At 46.0% G+C, this 17,477-nt stretch overlaps 1 protein-coding gene and 1 long non-coding RNA gene across 2 annotated transcripts in view; one reads left to right on the forward strand and one right to left on the reverse strand.

Moving 5' to 3' along the window:
- Window positions 1-17,477, forward strand: part of NEGR1 (neuronal growth regulator 1) — a 960,162-nt gene that overhangs the window by 528,579 nt on the left and 414,106 nt on the right. The gene's annotated exons all lie outside the window — the stretch shown is intronic.
- Window positions 12,848-16,198, reverse strand: LOC103092753 (uncharacterized). Its single transcript, XR_001627590.2, has 4 exons — window positions 16,122-16,198; window positions 15,703-15,832; window positions 14,342-14,381; window positions 12,848-13,945 (listed from the first exon to the last, which is right to left on the reverse strand). It is a non-coding gene; the product is annotated as an uncharacterized LOC103092753 (long non-coding RNA).

The following is a 17,477-nucleotide window of genomic DNA, read 5'->3' on the forward strand; positions in this document are numbered from 1 at the left end:
ATGGAAATTATGTGGAAGAATTAGACTTGTTCTGCTTAATTTCAGTGGGCAGAAATGGGAGCACAGAATGGTCATTGCAGATGGACAAAATTATGTTCAAGATGAGAGGGAGAAACCCTGAAATTTAGTTAGCCCAGAGTAGAACGAACTACCTTGAGGAGATGACAATGGATTCCCTTTGGTAGCTCATTTGCCTCCTGGCTCTTTCAGGAATAAGATGTACTAGCTCTTGGCTCTAAGCATCCTTTGTGGTGGTCTCTCATGCCTGGAATATTTCTTCTTCTACTTCAATTGCTGACCAACCTAAAATCCTACCTCCTAGAATCTTTCCTCTACCCTAATTCCAGTGCCTTTTCTCTGTTAACTGTTTCCTATTTATTATATTGGGGGAATTCCTCATCCTTTCTACACTGGACCAAAGAAACCTTGAAAGTCCTTGCTAATGCTGGTGTTCCATTATTCTTTAAGAAAAAATAATAATAAAAAAGAAAGAAAGAATGCAGAGGGCCTAAAAAGGGGAAGAGAAAAAGGGAAGAGAGACAAGGGAGAGGTCTTGTATTCAGTGCATTTGGCACTGTGCCAAAAATAGACTAAATTATTCTATTTTTAAGAAAAAATTCATCTTCTATAAAGTTTCACATTACTTTCTTTAAAAAACATACAAACGGAAATGCTGTTTAGTAGCATACTTTTCAGTTCCTTCAGGTACTATTAAACATTATAGCTCTCACCCCAACAGAAACAGGATGTTACGGCTGTCATAGCCCAATTTTGCTGACTCCCTACCCGTATGGTAACATTACATTGGTAATAAAGCTCTCATTCAGCTGGAGAATCTCCTGTCGTTTCAAATCCGTTTTCCTCCGTGAAATAACTGACCGGCGGAAATTAACTATTGTTACTACTGTTTTTGCAATATGTTTGAATGGTAGGAGGTCCTCCGATCTCTGGAGATTAAAAGCTATTCAAAGAACATTAAAAAGGAAGAAGAGGCAGAGAGACAGAGACACAGAGACAGAGAGGCAGAGAAACGTGAGATTCAGACTGTTGTTAGACAGGCTAGTCTAAGACTAAAATTAATAACCAATAACTCCAAGTATTATATTTTATAAGATTTATTAATCACTTGAAGTAGAAAAAATACAAGAACAAAAGTAAAATCCTGAGTAAAGAAAGCTTTCCCGCCACGTTTATGGGAAAAGAGAGCAAGAGGACAGAGCGACACAAAACTTCTATCCTCCCTACATGAGCATGTAACGTGAGAGGGAACATGGGAAGCTGGGATTCAGAGTTCTGGGGAGCAAATTCTAACTATACTCTAGATAATGCTCTTATGGTATTCTTCAGCTGAGAAACGCACGTTCATCTGTTTAGTTAACAAAAGGATCCAGGTGCCTACCCTGTGACTACTACTGGGCACATAAATATTTGGCATAGGTATAAACAATTTCATCATTTTCACATGTGTGACACTGGACAAGTCCTTTAATATCTTTAATATATTTTTTTAATCTTTTACATTACATAATTTTCAGAATATTTCATTAGAGAACTTTTTAGGGGGGAAATGGTCTTCCAAAAAGTCTGGACATTCATATATTCATGTATTCTCTGCTGGTCCTTCTTTTAACTGGCTGGCTTCTCCTAGTTTCCTTCTTTCAGTCTTCATCCCATGGGACAATGTCCATTAACCACGGGCGTCCTCCAGGAGTCTGTCCTCAACCCTGTTCTCTTCCCTCTATATCATTATATATGATATATCTATATCATTCAGTTACCTCAGAATCCATCTAGTTTTCCTAATTTCTGGAAAAGATCCCCACCACAACACTACATACTTAGTAGAATAGTACTAAATTGGTCACCATCCAGGCTTGGCTCACAAACTCTACTGAGGGAGAACTTGCTTCCTGCTGATACAGCACACTTGATTGACTTGTAGGCATTTCTACTGATCTGGTAGTTCTACGTTGCTTCAACTTTCCCAAGAGAGAAATCTGACTTTATATAACTTCCTCTCAGGCTGTAGAGTCCATCCATTGGGTCCCAGAAGAATTGATCTTCTACAAGACAGGCCCTCGAGTACATGAATCAAGAAATTAGGAAAGACCCTCTCATGATGACAAAGGCTCTCATTATGTTCTGCCCTGTTCAGTCCGCCTTGAGAAGACTCTCTCGGACTCTGGCTGAGATGGTTTTAAGAGGGATGTCACCAGGCTGGATGTGGTCCAAAGGAGGGAAATCAGAACGGTGAAGGGTGTCAGGTCTCTGCCATATAAAAACAATCCCCGGGAAGACTTGAATTAATGGGGTGGAGGGACCCTGAGAACACTGCATTCTTGGATTACCTTTTCTCTTCTGGATCTTAGAAAGAAGAAGTAAGAGAAATGGGTTCTTATCATTCATGTTCAGTGGTTGTTGATTGTATCTGACTCATTGGGACCCCATTTGGGATTCTCTTGGCAAAGATAATGGAATTATATGCCTTTTCCTTCTCCAGCCCATTTTATGGTCTAGAAACTAAGGCAAACTGAGTTAAATCACTTGCTCAAGGTCACACAGCTAGTAAGTATCTGAGACTGGACTTGAATTCAGGTCTTCCTGGCTCCAGGTTCAATTCTCTGTCACTGTGCCATTTATCTACCAGTAGGAGCAATAGGGGAAATCATGAGAAGACATGGGCTTACTTGTCCAGTAGTGAAATACTTTCCTACAATTAGAGCTATCTCCAACAAGGATGGGGAGCATAGGAAGTGTCTACTCCCTCTTAGTGAAGGTTGATCAGTGAAGGGAACTTGACCACTTCTTAGTGAGGAAGAGAGTTAGCAGGTAGAAAGCACCCATTTTTCAGCATTTTATCACACATTCTTATCTAACCTCTTTCACATATTATCTGTATTGATGCTCTTTTCCTTCAAGTTGTTCTTGTTACCGTTGTTCAACCCTGTCTGACCCTTCATGAGCCCATTTGGGGTTTTCTCGGCCCACATACTGGAGTGGTAGGCCCCTTCCTTCTCCATCTCCTCAGGTAGAGTTTAAACAAAATGGCGCCAGAACCCTTTCCATCTCTGCCATTCTGGCCTTCCGTGACTGCTCTTGACTAGAGCAAATTTTCTCAGTTGTTCAGAGAGCTTGGCATCTCCTCTATATCTCACTGGCCCTGTCTGAGGTCTGGATGGGACTCTTCAAGACCTGCCTCACTGGGCCCTCCAGGCTGGCCTTGGCATAATTGGGCCGGCCCTTGTTTCTGCACCTGATGGGAATATCTAGGCCAATAATCAGAATGACTGACATTCCAAGCCTTGCTTCTTTCTTCTTTAATCTCTACATTTCACTCTCCCCCATTCCTCCTATGAGTGCTGCTTTGAGTAGGAGGTAGGGCTTTCTTTTTCTTCCAGCTGGCAGCATTTTTTACATCATGCCCTCTGGGCCGCCCATGTACCGGTCAAATGGGCAGTTGACATCACAGGCAGCAGCTCAGCATCCCAACTAGATGGGTTCGCCCTCCCTTCTGCCAGCCCCTCACTGCCGGGAGACCTAGGAACAGACCAGTGACTTTCTCTTAATTCATTGGATGGGAATTCGTGGTCTGAAGATAGTGACCTCTTCTGAAGGGACATGAGACTGCGGCGTCGCTGAGGTGTCCAGCATTTTTGTGATTCACATTTAAATGAAGGTCCCAGAAGATAGCCCCTGCGTGAAACAATTTCTATCAAGAGATGGAGTCCTTTCCAATGAATAATTAAAAATGGAACTTTTCATGGGAACTCATATATTTCTTGGCAGTTGGCATAATATTTCAATAATTCATGTAATTTTGGAATATTATATAGTTAATGTCATAAAGTAATTTCCACGATATTGAATTATAAGAGAACCCACTTAGGTCAGGATGACTAATGATCTGGGAGCAGACAGAGTGGCCATTTGCACGAGGGTCCAATTTCAGAGAGGGTCTATGAATGTCACCATGAATATGTCTTGAAAGCTCCTGGCACAGGCTGAGGGTGAGGGATGACTTTTGGAGAGTTGAGCCATGACCAAATTAAAAGACGTCCAACTTTTCACTCTGAGAAAATGTAGGAAAAATTTGCATCAAAAATACAGGTTTCAATGTATAACTCTCTTTTATTACAAGCGGTAAGGAAAGATGACTGGCATTGGAGTCGGGGAGACCTGGGTTCAAGACCTGCTTTTCATGCATATGAGCTGAATGAGTATCATTTTTAAAATTCACAGAATTTTTCTTCAAATCGCAACAGTGAATTATGTTCTCTGATACCTTTCACTTCCTATGTGTAGCAGCAAATGTTGCACTGAGAAAGCCCCTCTCGCTGCCCTCAGGCAATATTCTATTAGACCATATCATACAGAACATCACCGGCATGGGTTCCAAGAATTTCCGCACCGAGAATTCTCTACATTAATAAAAACAATGTTCCAGACCTTAGCAAAAAATAAAAAAAAAACCACCCACCTCCTTCAGAACTCTGAGTACCCAAAAATCAGTGAATACTGGGAGTAGAGGAGACCTTGGAGACCAAGAAGGCCATCTTTCCCACCAACAACAACGCCTTGGTGGGAGGCCCAGTGGATGGTCGTTCGCCTTTTTTCGGAGACTTCTTAGAAGTTTACTTTGCTTCCAAGGTTGGCTCTTCCACTTTGGACAGTTCTTCCTGATGAGGTTATTATTTTCTGTACAGCCTTCCATGGAAGCCTGCTGTCCTTGACATTTTTCCAAAGGGATCCACCTAGGCTCATCCTCTCCCGTTTGTCCACCTTTGCTGAACTCTCTGTTTTAGATAAGTTAATGAAATCGTACACTTGTAATAATACAGTAAGCTAAGGATTCCCTTCTTGGGGATGACTAAAGCCAAGGAAACAACTGGAAGTGGAGAGAATTGGAAGGCAGGCACTCTTGAGATGGAGGATGAGCCAAGGAGATGCACTCCCCCTCCAGACTCATCCAGATGCTAGTGATATTTAGCCTCCTTGTACCTTCCAGCTATATTCTGTGGATGAGTTAAAGGCTAGAAGGAGGCAATTGTTTCCTCTTCCCCTTAGCATTCCTCCCATTCTTTCAGACTACTCATTTGGAAGTTGATGGAAGTGGACAGAAAGACAGAAACATTGGTGTAGTAGACCCTTGAAATGAAAGTGGCTTTTCAGCCTCTTCTTTAAGTGGGGAGGGGTTGGGATAGTGAAGGCATCTGCAATGCAAAGGCCTTCCAAAGGGGGACCTGGAAAATCCCTAGCTACAACCTCCTTCATGGACAAAGGGCCCAGCAAGCTAAATAAATGGCCCCAGGTCATACCAGTAGAAAGATATTTTTTCCCCAATACCAGGAGCTCTAATTATACAGGGAGGTGTCCTGGAAACTGGTCTTTAGTTAGGATCAACAAAGTGATCATCCTTTGCTTCCCTAAAACTACTCTTTTTACTTTAAAAAAATGATTTTATTTCTTTCAATTTTCTGTTATAATTTCTCTCCCCACCCAACTTGCAAAAAGAAAAAAAAAGTCTGTGTAACAAATATCCATCATCTGATGAATCAAAATCCCTTGTTGGCCATGACCAGAAAAAAATCTCATTGTGCCCCATCAGTAAATCGTCTCTTGTCAGGAAGTGGGTAGGACGTTTCATATCCAGTATCCAGGAATTGCCGGAGGTCAGGAAGCATAACAGAACTCTCAAGTCTTTCAGATTTCCCTCTGCAGTGTTTTTGCCACTGTATAAAGGATTCTCCCAATTCTTCATACAGGAAGGCAGCTGGGTGGAGCAGTAGTTAGAGTCCTGACTCAGCTTCCAATCCAGCCTCAGGCACTTACTAGCTGGGTCGTTCTGGGCAAATGAGGGAAGATTCTCTTTCCGTAAAGGGGAGATGGATGGCCCTGCCAAGTACTCCCTAGACTTATCCTGAGAATGAGATGAGAGAATATTCTCAGGTGACTTACAAGAACAGGATGGGATTCAGAAAGAGGCCAGTTCTCTGTTCTTCTGCTCTGCCACGGAAGGGGAACCTCGTCCCCACGCCCAGAGATCTCTGTCCCAGGCGTGCCTTCATGGCTGTCACTTGCTGGGCTGCGGGCTTCTCTCTTACCTCTGTCTTCACCAGGTTCCCCATCTTGGCCACCAGCCTGGCATGGCATTGGAGGCTTTTTCTTCCACCTTTAATGAATGTTGAAGTCGTGAGCAGGCTCACCCATTGCCAGACCAGTGGCCTGGCGAGCACCATGGACCAGCTTCCGCCTGCTCCCAGGAAGGCCAGTCCCCGCCAGACCGACAAGTCCACGGTGATAATGACTCCACCAATGGACGTGCCTGAGAAGAAAATGGGAATATCTGGAGGCCATTTTCCATCCTCAGGTTGTCACCTCAATGCTAGCCATTGTGATTCTTTCTATTCTTTCACTCACCACCCAGCACTGCCATTGGCGTTGTTTGTGGAATCAGTGAGGCCTTGTTCCGAGAGCTGACAAGCAGCTGGGCCTGCTGGTGTCTTCGCTTCCACTTTCTTTTTCTGTGTTTTTAATCCTCTAGTTCGTGTTCCATTATGGAACCCAGCATGAAGACAATGAGGAAGTCTTGGAGATCCTCCATTCAAGGCCTTCTTTTTCTTAAGATGAGCCAAGGGAGGCCAGAAGAGGGGAAGCGACTGTAGCGAGGTGTGCAGGGTAGAAGAACCCTTTCCACAACAGAAAAGAAGATATTCATCCTCCAACTCCAGCAGGATGGACCGATGAGTGACGCCATGTGTGACTGCCGCCATCTTTATTCATGGTTGTTGACAGGAAGGACATCAGTCCAGGTAGTGAATGCAGGTGACAAGGGAGACCACAGAATAAAGCTGTATGTAGGCCTGCTGGGGGTCTGAGAGAGACACCTGGGGACCCTGGAACTGCTCTCACTGCCCCCCAGACCCTGGCCTCAAGCTGAGTGCCAGAACTGGCCTGGGAGTGGGAGCAACACACCAGATTTCCAGGGTGTGTTTTAAGGGTCCCTGAAGTGAGTAGTTTGCCTCTGGAAATGCTTACAGAGAAGACAGCTGTGCTTTTAATGCTGGGTCACAGCTGGGCTCTCTCCGTGGTGCTGATGTGCGGAATAGACAGCTGCCATGAATGTCTCCAGAAAAGTCTTCCAGGATCCTTCTGGGGAATGTGCTGGTTTACTTCTCAAGCGAGTGATGGACCTGACAAATTGCTTTATGTGGGCAGTGGTTAACCCACAGATACTCTGGTAACACTTAGAGGGCCAACTAGGAAAAAGGAGATAATGCTGCAGATATTAATATAATCTCTCCCTCCCTCCCTCTCTCTCTCTCCCACCCTCCCTCCTTTCCTCTCTCTCTCTCTCTCTCTCTCTCTCTCTCTCTCTCTCTCTCTCTCTCTCTCTCTCTCTCTCTCTCTCTCTGTCTGTCTCTCCCTCTCTCTCTCCCTCTCTCTGTGTCTCTCTTTCTGTATCTCTCTCTCTGCCTCTCTCTCTGTCTCTGTCTCTGTCTGTCTGTCTCTCTCCATCTCTCTGTCTCTGTCTCTGTCTTTCTTTCTCTCTGTCTCTGTCTCACATCTGTCTGTCTATCTCTCTGTCCATGTTTTTCAGCCCACACATTTCACAGCCAACTCTTTAAGCCAAGGGAAAGGCTGGCACACCCTGAAACTGCAGCCACAAAGCAGATAGACAACACTGCCATTCAGCCATTCATGTTCTCTGCACCTCCTGCCACCACTGCTGTTGCCTGGGGGCAGATTTACTCTTATGGACAGGATGTGAAGTTGTGGTTGTTTTTCCCCAACTTTGAGCAGACAAGGCAGCTGCCTAATAGCCAGCGTGTAGCCGGGTTCTGAATTGCTAGTGGACCAACTCTTATATGCCAGCTATTGATCTTCTCGCCCCAATGAAGGGCAAATGCAAACTCACGTGGTCTAGACTATTGACAAAGTTATGCAATGCTGTCAGCTAGAAATGTGAGGCTTTTTATTTCTGGTGAAGACAAAGGCGAGTCGAGATGGGCACTTTCTAATCAGCGCTGAATTCATTATTAAGGGTATGCGAAGTCGCCCAGCTCAGCGGTCCCCATAGCAGGTGGCCTTTCTGGCTGGTCACTTTTGTCACGTCTGAGTCTTTGGTTTGGACTTCTGCGGCCTCCGAGGACTCAGAAATGGCGGGAAGCTTAACTGTCAGCTCATCCAAGCCTGTCACTTTAAAGGAGAAGAACGTGACGTACCAAGGAGAAAAGTCACCGACTCAAGGTCTTCTTAAGCCGAAAGGAGCTGAGCCATTTTTTAAACTTCGGTTCATCCTTCTACCATTTCCCTTCGGTTCATCCTTCTGCCATTTCCCTTCGGTTCATCCTTCTGCCATTTCCCTTCGGTTCATCCTTCTGCCATTTCCCTTCGGTTCATCCTTCTGCCATTTCCCTTCGGTTCATCCTTCTGCCATTTCCCTTCGGTTCATCCTTCTGCCATTTCCCTTCGGTTCATCCTTCTGCCATTTCCCTTCGGTTCATCCTTCTGCCATTTCCCTTCGGTTCATCCTTCTGCCATTTCCCTTCGGTTCATCCTTCTGCCATTTCCCTTCGGTTCATCCTTCTGCCATTTCCCTTCGGTTCATCCTTCTGCCATTTCCCTTCGGTTCATCCTTCTGCCATTTCCCTTCGGTTTATCCTTCTGCCTAGTTGGTCTACTCAAGTCGTTTGGATGTTTCCACGGAGCAGCGTAAGCCGATGGAGGCCAGGCTCTGGCCCACTGGACGTTAACCCGGTGGCATACATCCCCTTTAGGAGCCAGCATGGTCGGTCGTTTCGGTCCTAAGAGTTCTGGGTGGCTCCTGGAAAGAACTTCAGGAGATGTCTCGGGCCTCAGAGGTGGCCTCCTCGGATCTGCGTTTGACAAGGAATCGGGTCCATGCTGGGGAAGTTGGGTGATACCTGCGTGGACGCCAAGACTCCCGGGGGCGTAGCAGGACGTTGCGGGTGGGCCGTGAGGAGAGGTTTGCGTGCGCCCACCTGCCCCCTGAATCTCTGAGCCTCCTCTGCGGCGAGCTCCTGCGCCCTTCGGAACTGCCTCGCCTCTTCCCCGCACTCGGGTCTGCCGCAGACGCTCGAGCAGCTCCTGTCCCCAGCCGCGCTGCGGCTTGGCTGACTGACAGGGCCGGAGTCTGCGTCCATCGGGCAGGCCTCAGGGCCGACGTCCTGGTCTGTGGGCCGGGTCTGGGAGGAGAGGACCCAGGAGTTCCCCGCCCTGGAGGAGCCCCATTCCGCTAGGCAGCGCACCTTGATCCGGCAGCTCCGAGCCGAACCAGGGCCGCGCTTCCTCTCCTTCACACACATAGGACAGGGAGGGAAGGAACCGGCCTTCTCCAGGCCTTCGGAGGCGCCGAGGATCTTTGGATCCTTACAGCTCAGTGAGGCGCGAGCTGGCATCCTCCCCAAGCTGCAGTTGAGGAGACGGAGGCAGACAGATGTTAAGTGACTGGCTCTTTGGCAGTGTCTGGACCTGGATTCTAACTCGAGACTTCCCCATTGCAGATCGTTTCCTGAGCCGAAAGAGCAATTCGGTCCAATAAGCTCACTCAGAAAGCAGGTCCGTCGGCCGTCCCGTGTTCTTAGTCCTCGTCCTCGCTAGCGCTGGACTCGGCCTCGGGATAGCAGGGCGGCCCATTGACTGCACTATTAGGAGTCGGGAGGGCCCGGGGCCTGGGGCCGGCCCTTCTCTGCGCCCGAGTGAAGGCCCTTATTGTCCTTTGGGCACGACTCGATGGACTGCTGAACCCGGCCAGAGCAGGCGCTGCTGAACGTCTGTCCGCCTCTCTATGGTCCCCGCGCTGACTAGACCTCCCGAGGGTTGGCACGAGCTTCTCATGCTAAGACACGAGCCTGCTGCAGGCCCCTCAGGACTGGCCCTCCTGGATCACGGTTTGGGCACCCACCCTTGGCTGGACGTCTCTTCCTGGGAGCCGCTCGTCGGCCCGCGGAGTAGAGATCCGGCCTCGGCCGACCCGGCTTCCAAGACTGCCTCTGCCTTCGACACCTTCCACATGGTTTCCCGCCATCGGGCCCCACTTAGATGCTCCTGAGTGTGTAACCGGCCCTCTGGACAAAAGGGTCTCAGGACACGCGGCACGTGCAAGAGCTGCTTTGAGGGCATCCATCACCCCCGGAGCGGCGGGTCATTCCCCAGGCGGGGGGGGAGGGGGGTGCCGAGAGGTCAAGCCGGACTGCAGAAGAGCAGCTCCCCCTGCCTGAGGGGCTGCTCGCCTCGTTCTGTTCCTCCTCCAAAAGAGGGAGGGTCAGGGGAGCCTCCAGAGCCAAAGCTCTTGGCAGACCTTCGAAGGACAGGCGCTCATGAAAGCGTGACATACATTTCCGTGGCCCGCCGTAGGGCTTCATAATCAGTTTGTACAGAGTCAGCTTTAGTTCAGAGGTGCTAAAAGCCGGCTAGTGGCCAGTTGTTATCTTTCTAGGTCCAGCATTTGGATTTTGTACACCTGTGTGTGTGAAGTGTGTGAGAGTGTGTGAGTGTGAGTGTGTGTGAATGTGTGAGTGTGTGTGTGTGAAGTGTGTGAGTGTGTGTGTATGAGAGAGTGTGGGAGTGCGTGTGTGAGTGTGTGTGGGAGTATGTGTGTATGAGAGTGTGGGAGTGCGTGTGGGAGTGTGGGAGTGTGTGTGGGAGTATGTGTGTATGAGAGAGTGTGTGAGTACGTGTGTGAGTGTGTGAGAGTATGTGAAGTGTGTGAGAGTATGTGTGTATGAGAGAGTGTGAGTGTGTGTGTGAGTGTGCGAGTATAAGCGTGTGTGTAAGAGTGTGTGTGTAAGTCAAAGGAAATTGCACAGGGAAATCCAAGGAGAAATTGTCCGAGTCCCCAGGAGGGGAGGGAGTTTTCTGTTCCTTTTGCTTGGTGACTGTTTGCATCGACTGCTTTGCCAACATCAACGGGCTGTCTACTGGTGGGGGATAGAATGGGCCAGACGGCCGGGATTCTCGAAGGTTAGGGCTGCGGAGGACACGCTGCCAGGTTGCTTTCTCTGCGGTCCAGCGGCCAACGGGCCCACTAGAGAAGTTGCCCAGCAGAGGGCGGCAGGCTAACTTTGGGAGGAGAAAGGATGGAGATGGAGGCGGAGGGACGTAGCCTTACCTTGTCTCCACAGAGGCCTGGGAGGTCTCGCAATTACTGGTCCAGGAAGATCTCTGATGAGGCTGAGGCCGCAGAGGGAGGAGCCAGGACGCCTGGCGGACAGAGCCTAAAGGCTTGGGGCCCCCAGGAGGAGCAGCCCGGAGCCAGGAGCTTCTTCTGTGAAGAGACGCGGGGAGCTCTCCTGGGAGCCAGAGCGCTAGGCGGGCCGGCCTTTTGGGTGGTTTCTGTGCCCAGGACTTGGAGTCTGCCATCGCCGTGGAACCGTCCTTTTTCGAGAATCTCGAGCGTCTGGGAAGGAGCCTCCCCACCGGCTCCCGCCGCCTTTTGGCCTTTGGAAGCCGAGGATGTTTCGGAGCCGGCCACTGCGTGGCTGTCCTCCCAAGCTTTTAGCGCTTAAGGGCCGCCCAGCAACTCTGTCCACTCCAGATTCTTACCTTTTTACAGATCCACAAGGCCTGCGGCGAACATTAACCATTAAAATGACTGCCCCGCGGGCTGGTTTTCCCTCGAGTGTCTTCCCAAAAGCCAACCAGCGAGCTCTAGTTGTCGAGCAAATTTATATAATGGAAAATCCTGGGGTTTTGCACTGCGTCCGGCCATTCACAGTCATGCTTCCAATAGGCGTAAAAGGTGATATTTGTATCTCTTTTTTCTACGTTTTACCTGATTTGAGTCTTATGCAAAACAAAAGCAAAAACAGTAAAATGAGGCCGTTTCTAATATAAGAAGCTGTGATGTTCCCAGCGTAATCTTACTTGGAAGAGCCTAAAAGTTATTGGAACTAAGGTCTCCATGTGCTAATAATAAGTGCGTATTGATTGACTGACTGACAGCAAAAAGAAGACATTCAAACACTGCCACTGTGTGTTCCTGGTTCCAGTGAATGAAGACAATGGAACCCTCCCCTGGTTTAGCCCAGCTACCCACAGTCTTGGCTTTCTTATTCTGGAATCCACAACCAATTGTGTGCCCGACTAAAAGCTGACGCAGGGATGACCACTGGCTAATTGCATTCACGTTCTGTTACAGGAACATGGGTGTAGTAGATCCCCGGATAATGTGACCATGAAAATATGATTTTCAAGACTGTGAATTGCCAAAACTGTAAAGATAATTTTTAGCATCTTGATTTTATATCAAAAATAAGTGGTCACCATGGGAAAAATTCCCAAATATGGAATATACCCAAGTCAGCTGGGTTTTATGGAGATTTTAATTAATACAAATGAAGGAATTAAGAGAAGGGAGAGTCAGAGTAAGAGGAAATAGTAGGAAGGGCCTAGGCCTGAGCCTTAAGAGAGACTAGTGAGTCTTTTATCACTCACCACAAGATATGTCCCAAGCAAGCTCTAGTGTTCAGAAAGACCCTCCAATTCATCTTCCAAACTGAACTCCAACCCAGTTCATACAGCTCCTTTTAAAGAGAAATTTCTCTTATGTCACCTCCCCTAAGTTTTCACATCCACCAATCACAGTAGACGCTTTTTCCCAGGACCGCCCATATGGGTGGAGTAATGTTAAAATTCTCAATACATTCCTGATCAAGTACCTTCATTGTTCCAATAAGGGAATAGCTTAACCAAATCTTCTAAGGTAGAGTCTGAGCAGTTTTAAGATTCACAGTAATTGGGGAATCCGGCAGAGCCAGCTTCATGTCTTCCTCTGCCCTGTTGTCTGAGTAAGTGAGGGAAGCCGACTTGAAGCATTCCCAGATAAGTCTCGGAGGGTGGGTTGGGGTTTCCTTCCTAATCTGTACCTATGGAAGGAGTTTCTGTGCCAGAAGTTCCCTGTGTTTAATCCCCCAATACAAGAGCTCGTTAGGAAAACGTTCCTCATATTGAAGCAACATATGGCTCTTGTGAATTCCACCCGTTGGGTCAGGCCATACCCTTGTGGCCAAAAGGTGGTTTCAGTGTTTTGCAGTGGGAAAATCCATCCCCAAACCAAAGCTCATTTCCAATAGAGGCTTTGATAAAAGGACAACGAATGTTGGAAATCGTCTCTTATTCCCACTAAGCTTTCGATACATTCCACCCCTCCACTATGGGTTTTGCATCTGGAGTTTATGAGCTTTCAAATTCTGCATGCCAATTAATTATGAATGCTGGCTTAAAGTTTGGTCGACCCTCAATTAAGAAACTCACTCGGAGGAAGGTCTTCTGTCATTCAGATGGAAATCTCTGATTTCTCCCCTTCTGCTGCATTATTTATGGACTCACTATTATTATGTCAGGGCAATCATTTTTCTCCATTTTACTTATACAAATTTACGTTGGTAAATGAACAACAAACACATAATTCAGCAGCATTATCCCCTAGGGTATCAACGCTTGAATACCATAGTATAGCAATACCAAAACACTTTTAAAAATCCACAGCGAGGCATTTGTTACAGTTATCTTGAAAGCTTTCATCCTTTTTAAGTAAAATCTTTACATGAGAGGGTAAGCAACATCATTAGTAAATTTGAAATAAGCTTATGACCAAAATATCATTATTTTACTCTCCTCATAGTTCTTCTCTCCCTTTCTGAGGCTGTCTGACTGCAAAACTAGCCTCATTTGTAAAAATATGGTCCAGAAGGTGATCCATGTTGCAGTGTCCCTCAGGAAGCCATGGAAATATGGGGCGGAGGGAGTTTTCCAACTAAAATCGGAGTGAAGTTGTTCCTTTTTCTGACCCTTCCTGAATTTCTTCTCTACACCAGACTCTCCATTCAAGTTCTTTTTATGATGACAAACCAGGAAATTGCAGGGATGCCCATTGATGGGGGTGACTGTACAAACTGTGATATAGGATTGTAACGGAACACAACTGCACCATAAGAAATGACAAAGGAGACAATCATCAGAAAGCTTGGAAAGACACCTGTGAAGTGATGCAAAGTGAAAGGAGCAGAAGCAGGAGAACCCTGTGCACAGGAACAGCAACAATAGACGGTGATCAACCAGGAATGACAACTATTATCAACAAGGCAAGATCTAGGACGTCTTCCAAGGCACTCTTGTTAAAAAAAAAATCTATCCATCACCATAAAAGGAACAGATGTAGTCTGAATGCAGATGGAAACATATCATTCTTCCTTTGATTCCCTCTAGAAATGTTTCTCAGGTGCAAGAAATAGGTGTCTTGTTTTGTAATATGGCAAACTAGGAAATATTTATGATATGATGATACATGTATAATGATGTACATTCTATAGAATATTACCTGCCTTCTTGGAGAGGGAAGGGGGAAGAGAGCCTGTAATCTAGAAAAAAGAGAAAAGTTTTAAAAAGCAGTATATGAGATATCCAATTTGAAATGTAAAATGGGCAATTGAAATGCAACAATGGAAACTGAATTAAGAGAGGTTAGGCCTAGACAAGTAGACTTGAAATCTGTCTAACTGGAGATGATAATTGAATATGCAGAGAGGGATGACATCACCAAGTAAGAATAGAGGGAGAAGAGAAGAGGACCCAGAATAGAGGCTTGTGAGATTCCCCACCAATATAGAGTGTGCTGTGGATGAAGAAAAGAAAAGGATAGAAATAAAGAGCAATCAGGCACAGGAAAAATAGAGCAATGCCATGACAATTAGAGAGAGGGCAGTGCCAGGGAGAGGGTAGAAGGAACAATTGGTCAGTTTGACTGGGAAATGCGTTTTCCAAGAGGAGACACATAATTCTCCTATTTGATTCTCTAGCATATTTATGGTATTTTCCAGGTCTCTCTTAGAGAAAAATCGATACAACATTCCACTTCCAACAATTAAAATCACACCCAGGAACAGTGCAGAGCTTAACCATTGCCATACATGCTCTGGGATTATGAGCCAATTCAAATAGAAGAGGAACAATCCTTGTCCAAATTTGGTTATCGTGCTAAAAAGCCAGTTGTTAAGTAAGTTGTATACTGGCTCTAACCACATATTCTTAAAGTCAATCATTAATTTGTATGTAATTTTGCCTTTTATCAGTAGATGGCGATATTGCCTGGGATCTTATTTGTATTTTTTTTTTCCTTTTGGCTAGGCATTTGAGTCTGGTCCTTTTCAAAGCCTTAATCCAATTAACTCTTCTGGGTGAAAGGGCAGATGGAAAACAAAGCTTCTTGTCTGAGGCTGAGGCTTTTTTTTAAGGCTAAATTCTCCTTTCCCCCTCAGGCTAAAACCTCCAGAACCATGTGTTTCCCTCTTTGAGCAAAGCCCACTTAAATTTAAAAAAACTACAGAGGCTTGAAAAAAGGAGCAGTACAAGGCTAAAACTTTAATGCAATCACTCTCTCTTATGAAAAAACTTGCTGAGCTGACTCACTACCTTTACTCTGGTGGTCTAGCAATTTTTGTTGTGAGAGATCAAAGCAAGGCTTCTTTCTCCAGGTTTTCCTCACAGCTAGTTAAGATCAACCCAGCCAGCTAGTACTGCCAGGGAGGGTCAACTAATTGGATTGTTTGTTCCCTAAGGCAAGGGAGATTTGGGAATAGCTTCCCCAGCTAAGACCTCAGGGCCCCACTGTTAAGATTAAAACTGGCTGTGTTCTATTTATTTTAGGGAGAAAGGAGCCAAAAAAAAATGTTTTTTACTCACCTGATCTAGCAGCTGTGTTTTAAATTGACGAGTTAGATGTTTAAAAGACTGACTTGAGGAGGTAATAAAGAGGAAAGAAAATTCAGGGAAATTTGAGGGTGCTTGTCATAACCTTCATGGATGAACCAGGCTGTAAAGGGTAAAATTTAGGGTGGGACTAAATATATTTTTATCTGGTCGCCAGGGATTTGAATTCTAAATCTCAATAAAATACTCAAGTCAAAATGGAATTTTATGGTGGCTTATTTATAACAAAAGGAAGAAATTAAGAAATGAGAGAGAGAGAGAGAGAGAGAGAGAGAGGAAAAGGGAAGAAGAGCTGCTCCAGCCTGGTCTGAACCAGGCAGGAGTTCAGAGGCCTAAGCCCAGGGGTCTCTCCAGAAAAGCCCAGGAAAAGGGGAGTCAGCCTTTTCACTCACCACATGATCATATAAGGGAAGCTGTCTCACATCTCACGCTCCTGCTCCTCCATAGTCGTGTTCCATGGCTAAGTCTGTCTCACAGGAAGTGACATTAAATATAAAGGCAGTTCTTTATGTCACTTCCTGTATCTTACATGTACCAATGGTGGCTTAAACTTGGCTTTGGATGGTCTGGGGATCAACCAGTTGTTTCTGATTTGTTACTTGCTAGCACATGCGGATCATAGACCTTTCTCCCCCACACTTAATCCTTAAGTGGGGGTGTCTACATTCCTGGTTACTAAAATTCTAAAGACTAAGCAAGGTAGAGTAAATCTAAAATTCACAGGCAGAAGGCTTGGCATTCTGCTAACACATCCTGCTAAGACTGTATGCACGACAACAAAGTGCATTCTTAGCTTGGTCCAGTTTCCCTTAAAATGAGCTCTTGCTACCAGGGAAAGTTCCATATTTAAGAAAGAGATTCCCTTAACACCAAAGTGCTCTAACTTTGACAGATTCTATTGTTTCTAGGCAGACTTAAGCAGGAAAAATGAGATAGAACAAAAAGTAGCTGGCCCTGAGCAGTGACCTCAGAGCCTTATAAAATGCCCTCACCCAGGCTCTGTGCCTTCAAGGAGTGGCCCATGGGAGGGTCCAATGTTAATATCCCAGAGAGAACAGAAATTACAGGAAGCAGATGAGTAACGCTGAGGAGCAGTTTCTGTGGAATGATGACTCCAGAAGCTAAACTTCTAGGAAGTAAGAAATGAATGAGAAGAAAGCTTGTAGAGGCACAGGTTGTAGCCCTCCTTCTCAGGAAATTCATCCACAAAAGGGAGGAGATAAAAGAGGAGAGCCGAATAGAATATGGGGTTTGGGAAGTAGAGTGAGGCAGGGGCATGTTTGTACCCAGAAGAGAAGAAGCCAACAGACAGGAAACAATTGAAGATTAATCAGAGAAGAGGGAAGATGTGGGGAACAGTTTGCCAGAGGAAAGAAGTACCTGGAGATGATGGAAAGGCACCATCATGGCAGGTCCTGTGGTCTTAGAGAGGAAACAAGAGCTACCTATGCATTGAAGATTTCAAAAGATCAAGTTCAATAAAGGGGAAAGTAGTCAAGTGCATGTTATTTCATTCCCATCCCCCCATTTTCATTATTTAATTCTTGAATAGATCTCTTTTGTGGATAGCACCTTCACTTGTACTGATTGCAGCAGATCTGTACCCTTTCATCCTGCATGTGTTAGCTAGATCCTCCCCACATGTTGTGCCTGCTTTCCTCCATTTCAATGCTGAGCTCAGCTAGTTAGACAACCTGAGTGTTTATCTGACGTACATGGACTAATGGACTCACTTAGGAGATTTCCAT

This window comes from Monodelphis domestica, chromosome 2 (assembly GCF_027887165.1).
Source record: "Monodelphis domestica isolate mMonDom1 chromosome 2, mMonDom1.pri, whole genome shotgun sequence".
Classification (NCBI taxonomy): domain Eukaryota; kingdom Metazoa; phylum Chordata; class Mammalia; order Didelphimorphia; family Didelphidae; genus Monodelphis; species Monodelphis domestica.